This window comes from Myotis lucifugus, unplaced genomic scaffold (assembly GCF_000147115.1).
Source record: "Myotis lucifugus unplaced genomic scaffold, Myoluc2.0 scaffold_8, whole genome shotgun sequence".
NCBI lineage: Eukaryota > Metazoa > Chordata > Mammalia > Chiroptera > Vespertilionidae > Myotis > Myotis lucifugus.
In genome coordinates this window covers 12,914,923-12,922,281 of record NW_005871056.1, presented here as the reverse complement: position 1 = coordinate 12,922,281, position 7,359 = coordinate 12,914,923, and the positions used below count along the sequence as shown (strand labels likewise).

Here is a 7,359-nt window from a genome sequence, read left to right as displayed (position 1 = left end):
GCTTGTTTCTGATTTTTCATGTAAGTTTTTTGTTGTTGTTAACCCTCACCCAAAGATATAGTTTTCATTGATTTTTAGAAAGAGTGGAAGGCAGGGAAGGAGGGGAGTGGGGGAGAGAAACATCAATGTGAGAGAGACACATCGATTGGTTGCTTCCTGTACACCTCCTAACCAGGGCCAGGGATAAACCTGCAACCCAAGTATGTGCCCTTGACTGGGAATCAAACCCACAACCCTCTGGTGTACGGGCCAATGCTCTAATCACTGGGAAACACTGGCCAGGGCTCTCTTAAGTTTTTTTTTTTTTTAATATTTTTTTTTATTGATTTTTTACAGAGAGGAAGGGAGAGAGATAGAGAGCTAGAAACATCGATGAGAGAGAAACATCGATCAGCCGCCTCCTGCACACCCCCCACTGGGGATGTGCCCGCAACCCAGGCACATGCCCTTGACCAGAATCGAACCCAGGACCTTTCAGTCCGCAGGCCGACGCTCTATCCACTGAGCCAAACCGGTTTTGGCTCTCTTAAGTTTTAATAAGTATTTAATGAGCAACCATAATACAAAGGTGTGTAACTGATAAGTGACATCGCTGGAAACTCCAACTCAAACTCTGAGCCTGTAGTCCATACTTTCATCACCTACTACCTGCCAGAATGGGAGAGGAGTGACAGAAGTAATCACATATGAAAGCAGCTTCTATTATTTAGTATTTGCAGCAATGTCATACGGCTCACCCTAATATCTACTGTTTCAGTCACTGTGAAAGGTGCTTTACAGATATTATCTGAGTTGACCTCCACAGAGAATCTCTGAAGAAGATACTATGAATATTCCTTATGTTTCAGATGAGGACATTGAGGCTCAGAGAACAGTGACTTTCCCAAGATCAACTTCCAGTTGCCCTAAGAATAAAGTCTAAACATCCTTAACTAGGTGTACAGAATCGAGCCTGTGCTTATCTCTTAATCATCTTTCACTGGAGTAGGTGAAGGCTCCCTGCTGTTGGCTGCCATGATGCCCTGCTCTACTTCTAAGCACTTGCAAACTTGTAGCAATGTAATTAATAAGTAATTACTTGTTATATGTTGCCTCTCTCCAATCCATTCTTTTGTAAAGTCCAGTAGTGTGAAAATGAAAATCTCATCTGTCACTCTTGCTTAAAGCCTTTCTTTGGGATAAAGAGAAAGATCTCAATTGTGGCCCTGAAGCTCCTAGAGATCCCTCCCCTTTCCTCCTTACCCCTTCACAGTTCCTATGCCCTTGGAGTTCCATGCTGGCTGTCTTTCAGCCCCTTAGACATGCCAGGCTTTTCCTTCCTCAAGACCTTTGCCATCTGTTCTATCTATGTGGGTCACGCTTTCTCCTCTCTTTGCACCTGGCTAAGGTTTGCTCAACCTTTAGGTCTCAACTGAAGGATCTCATCCTCAGAGAAGCCTTCCCTCATTTAAATTAGGTACCCCAAGTTATTCTCTCTCATATTTCTTTTGTTACCATATTTTAGTTTTATTGGATCAATTTAATGCTTGCTTTTTCCATTACTCTGTGAAGGTAGTGATTATGTGTGCTTTAATCACTATTTGATCCTTAGCACAGAACATGATTCCTAGCAGATTGTAGACTCTCAATACATCTTTGTTTACTCGGTGCCAGACAGACCAGGATCTGAACCCAAACTTCCTGACTCCAAAGTACTGCTGCCTAGTACTGATAAGAAGAAGGAGTAGAGAAGCAGCTGGCACTTACTAGAGACCTTAAAAGAACCAGTTTTCTAAGAAATATTCTGGGAAATGTTGGTTTAAAATAAATGTGAGAATTTTCTTTTTAAAAATACTTTTAGGCAAGCGCTTTGCTTCTGGATCAGCTGACAAAAGCGTTATTATCTGGACGTCAAAATTGGAAGGCATTTTGAAGTACACGTAAGTAACAATTTAGATGTACAGTATTGTTATTTTGACTCTTATCTTATTGAGCAACTATAGAAAAAGCACCTTAGAAAAGATATAAGAAATAACTTCTTTCTCTGCAATTAAACTTGAAATGAAGTTATGGCGTTATGTGGTGGTATAGGAAGAATTGTGAATGAACATTTCTTGAGCACTACTAGCTTGGTCAGCGCTGGGCTTTGTTTTCATATAGCTAAGTTTAGTGAATCTGACATCACAGATTCTACCCTGTCCCAACTTTTCCTCTTGCATCTCAGGGAATGGCCTCATATCCACCCAGTGGCAACAGACAGAAACTTGGGGTTGGAATGCTCCAGGCTTATCTCACTGCAGAGGCTCTGCTCATAGTCTTTCTTGTTCCCTAGTTAACACTACCCACCCTGAAGCTCTCAGATTCAAATGCTGTTTCTTCTGTGAAACCTTTCCTGGCTCTCTAGACCTGGTCAGGTTCCTCGATGGCATTTCTCACAGTTGTAGTTTTACATTTATCTTGTGATTGATGAATATCTCCCATCAGCCTTTAAACTCCAGGAGGGCACACACTGCGTCTGTTTTTGTTCATCCTGTGTCCCTGATATATGTATTAGGTACTCAAGAAATAATTTTTTTAAAATATATTTTTATTGATTTCAGAGAGAAAGGGAGAGAGAAATAGAAACATCAATGATGAGAGAGAATCATTGATCGGCTATCTCCTGCACATCCCCCACTGGGGATCGAGCCTGAAACCTGGGCATGTGCCCTGACCAGGAATCGAACTATCACCTCCAGGTTCATGAGCCTACACTCAACCTCTGAGCCACACCGGCCGGGCTTTCTTAAACATTTTTAAGTGTACAGTTCGGTAGTGTTAAGTATATACATGATGTTGAGCAACCAATCTTTAGAACTCTTTTCATTTTGCAAAACTAAAACTCTGTACACATTAAACAACTCCCCTTCCTATTCCCAGCCCTTGGCATCCACCATTCTACTTGTCTCTATGAATTTTACTATTTTAGGGACCTCATGTAATAAGGAATAATATAGTATTTATCCTTTTGTGGTTGGTTTATTTAACTTAGCATAATATCCTAAAGGTTGACACATGTTGTAGCATGTGTCAAAATTCTCTTTCTTTTTTTTTAAATCCTCACTAGAGCACATGGTGAGAGAGAGAGAGAGAGAGAGAGAGAGAGAGAGAGAGAGAGAGAGGAACGTCGATGTGAGAGAGAAATATTGATCAGTTGCCTTCTGTACATGCCCTCACCGGAATCCAACCCACAACCCAGGTATGTTCTCTGACCAGGAATTGAATGAGCAAGATTTCTTTCCCAGAACAATGCTCAACCAACTGAGCCACACCAGCCAGGCAGAATTCTCTTCCTTTTTAAGACTGAATAATATTCTAGTGTATGTATAGACCATTTTTCTTTATCCATTTATATGTTGTCAGTGGACACTTGGGTTGCTTCTATCTCTTGGCTATTTTGAATAATGCTTCTATGAACATGGTTGTACAAATCACCAAACAACTTTTGAATGAATAAATGAATGAATGAGTGAAGTTGTGAGTAAACTGTTAGCCGGAAGTAAAGGAATAAAACAGGCTGAGATGCCATGTGTGGTACATGACTCACTTAGCTTTCATTGTTGTCTAAGGATTTGCCATATTTTCAGATCATAGCCTGAAATATCTTTTTACTATATTTTTATTTATTTTAGAAAGGAAAGGAGAGGGAGAGAAAGATAGAAACATCAATAATGAGAGAGAATCATTGATTGGCTGCCTCCTGCATGCCCCCTACTGGGGATCGAGCCTGCAACCCGGGCACATGCCCCGACCGGGAATCAAAATGTGACCTCATGGTTCATAGATCGAACTTAACCACGCCGGCTGGGCTTAGCTTGAAATATCTTTACTGCACCTCCATCTTATATTTCCAGGCCTTCACAAAACAATGAGAATAACAGCCATTAATAAAGCATTTCTTATGCAGCTGGCACTAGACTAAGTGCTTTACATCATTGTATCAGCTCACAAAGCAGACGTGTCCAGCACACTAGTCCTGGTGGAGGTGGCATTTAAGTTTGGCCAGGCTGGTGAGTGGGTAATGTTTAAGAGATAAAAATGGGGTGAGGGGCAATCCAGGGGAAGGAGAATTAATTCCTATGCTTTTTTGTTGGTCACTTGCATAAGAGCTTGTGATGTGTAGTCAGACTGTGGGTTCATCATTTCAATTGTAGCCATCAAAACATTTGCGGTTTGCTGCATAATCTATAATAATAAAAGGGTAATATGCTAATTAGACCACATGTCCTTCAGGATGACCTTCTGGATTAAGCCAGGGCTTCGAGGGAAGCCCGGGTCCCGGGTGCCAAAGGGAAGCCCAGGTCCTGGGTGCCAGAGGGAAGCCCTACTCTTGCATGAATGTCATTCTTCGGGCCTCTGGTAATCTATAATTGTTTACTTCCCAGGCACAACGATTCTATCCAGTCTGTCTCCTACAATCCTGCTACCCACCAACTCCTACAATCCTGCTACCCACCAACTTGCATCTTGTTCCTCCAATGATTTTGGTAGGTTCCTGAGAACTTGTCCTGGAATAACTGTAGATTTGAGCAGAAAATACTGAAATCTCTCCAGAAGGTGGTGGTTTTGTCCCAAGAGAGTTATGATATCTCTCCCTTAATTGGCTGGCAGGGTGGGCAAGGGTGGGGGAACGATAGTTATTCTTTAAATTGTGTAGAAACCAAGAAAGTGAATGATGACACTGAATCTGGTAAGAAATCTGGAAAACAGCAAGAAAGGCCCCAGGGAAGGAAAATGGAAAATGGAGAGCACTGGTATAACTTGGTGTTGCCACCTCTGGGAAGCCTTCCATGCCTCACAGACAGTTCAGTTGTCCCCACCTTCGTGTCCTTCGACATCTGTGTATGTGTGAAATTCTTCACCATTGTAACTGCTGCTTGCTCAGTGTTTCACTGTTGCTACTGGTGTGGTGGCTATAGCTGTCCTTCCTGAGGGGTTGAATGCTTTGAGGCATTCACTCTGGCCTCAGCACTGGCATAGTGCTGGCACAGAGGAGGGTCAGCGTAGTGTCCATTGAGGCAGGGAGGGAAAGTAAGCAGAGGCTTGTAGGTTATCTCTATTCAAGGTCACTTCTGGCTTTCAGCTCATCAATTCTGTTTTCCATGCTAAGAGATAGTAGGTACAATAGATCAGCCATTATCAAAAAGTCAGAGACTTAATCCCTGTCAGTGTTTGACTTCCCTACCATCTATCTCACTGATAAAGTTCTGAGGTTCAAAAGAGAGAATCCTCCTATATAATAAAAGCCTAATATGCAAATTGTCCCCTCGGGAGGTTGTTTGACTGGGAGTTCAACCACTCGCTATGATGTGCGCTGACCACCAGGGGGCAGTGTGGAACATGGTGGGCGACCAGCAGCAGCAGCAGGCAGCAGTGGAGGTGCTGCCAGCCCTGATGGGCCCTGACAAGAGTGGGACCATGGAGGGGTGGTGGAGCAGGTAAGCAGGCAGTTCCAGGCCAAGGCAGGTGTGAGTGGGGGCCCAATCGCCCCACTGATTGCCCCACAGATGGCCACCAGTGATGGTGGCAGGGTGCGGGGGGGCCCCTGGCCCCGATCGATTGCCCCCACAGGCTGGATGGTGGAGTAAGTGGGGGTGGGGGGGGCGGCACCAGGCCAAGGCAGGATGCCAGGTGGGGCTGCGGGGCTGCGAGGCTGGGGGTGCGAGCTGGGACCCAATCCCCGCAGGCCACCCTGAGGGATCCCACCCATGTACAAATTCGTGCACTGGGCCTTTAGAGTATAAATAAAAGGGCAAAAGACTATCATTCATTAATAAAATATAGCATTTTTTTCATGTGAATGTGCTTACTTTTGGGATTAAGAAGACAAAATAGAATCCCTGCCCTCAAAGAACTTGTAGTCAGGGGTAGGAGGGGAGGTAGAATTTGTAAAAAAGTAATAGTAATAAAACTGTACTTATTGAATGCTTGTGGTGTGCTAGGTACTGTGCTAAGGGTAAAAAATGAATTCCTATTTGAGCTCTATGACAACCCTTTAGGTCAGGTCATTATTCTCATTCTCACTCCAATGCTGAAAAAAGAATTGGGGCTTAGAGCAAGCAGTTACTGGTTACCCAGCAAGTAAGTGGTGGGGCCAGGGATTGGACTTGAGTCATGTAAGCGCTGCTGAGGAAGGCCCAGGAGGGCGGGGTTTCTTTCAGCTAGAGACTTGCGGGCAGGCTCAGTGGAGCACAGATAATATGCACGAGGTGGAAATGTTTGGGGAGGCATTCTGGATCAGGGTAAAGGGAAACACCATTTGTTTGATGTTGCATCTTGCTATATAAATATATTTTCACACTATATTTACTTTCTTGGTTATGCCATATGGCTCAGGCAAAGGGTAGAATTTGTTTATATTGCCTGTTGTGGGACCCTAAACCAGAGCATCTGGGGCAGGAGGGAGCAAGCCGAAGGTGACCAATGTGCCATGGACAAGGCACAGCTTGTATAGGATCATGTGCTGTGGGTGAGGCCTGGGAGTGGAAATCAGATCCCCAGAAAGCATCATTCATTACTTTGAATGCTAAGTTGTACTCTGGTTACAATGTAACAGTTATTTACACTGAAGTTGCCATTTCTTGCAGTAAAACCCCTGAAAAGTTGGCTATAAATTCACCAATCTATCTTCCTTTTTTCTTTTTATCCTATACTAGAGGCCTGGTGCACAAAAATTTGTGCACTCGGGGGGGCGGTCCCCCAGCCCGGCCTGTGCCCTCTCGCAGTCTGGGACCCCTCAGGAGATAACAACCTGCTGGCTTAGGCCTGCTCCCGGGTGGCAGAGGGCATGCCCAATCCCTAGGTACAGCCCCTGGTCAGGCTCAGAGCAGGGCCGATTGGGGAGTTGGGGCGCCACCCCCTGTCATGCACAGAGCAGGGCGGATCGGAAAGTTGCGATGCCACCCTCAGTCACGCTCAGGGTAGGGCCAATTGGGGGGTTGGGGCACCGCCCCCTGTCACACTCAAGGCAGGGTCGATGGGGAGGTTGCAGCGCCACTCCCTGTCACGCACAGAGCAGGGCCAATCAGGGGGTTGGGGCGCTGCCCCCTGTAACTCACAGAACAGGGCCGATCAGGGGGTTGGGGCGCTGCCCCCTGTCACTCACAGAGCAGGGCCCATCAGGGGGGTTGGGGCTCCGTACCCTGTCACACACAGAGCAGGGTCGATCAGGGGGTTGGGAAGCTCCCCCCTGTCACGCACAGAGCAGGACCCATCAGGGGGTTGAGGAGCTCCCCCCTGTCATGCACAGAGCAGGGCCGATCAGGGGGTTGAGGAGCTCCCCCCTGTCACTCACAGAGCAGGGCCGATAGGGGAGTTGGGGCACCGCCCCCTGTCACACAC

The 7,359-nt window shown here is 45.7% G+C and overlaps 1 protein-coding gene across 3 annotated transcripts in view; it reads left to right on the top strand.

Moving 5' to 3' along the window:
• Window positions 1-1,849: 1,849 nt before the first annotated feature.
• Window positions 1,850-7,359, top strand: part of IFT122 (intraflagellar transport 122) — a 55,763-nt gene continuing 50,253 nt past the window's right edge. The window contains exons 1-2 of one of the 3 annotated variants that reach the window (XM_023749633.1): window positions 1,850-1,919; window positions 4,404-4,505. The gene's annotated coding sequence lies outside the window, so the exon portion shown is untranslated. Of the gene's footprint in view, window positions 1,920-4,403; window positions 4,506-7,359 lie in introns of those variants that run through there. The other 2 variants (XM_023749635.1, XM_023749634.1) reach the window with 2 other exon arrangements.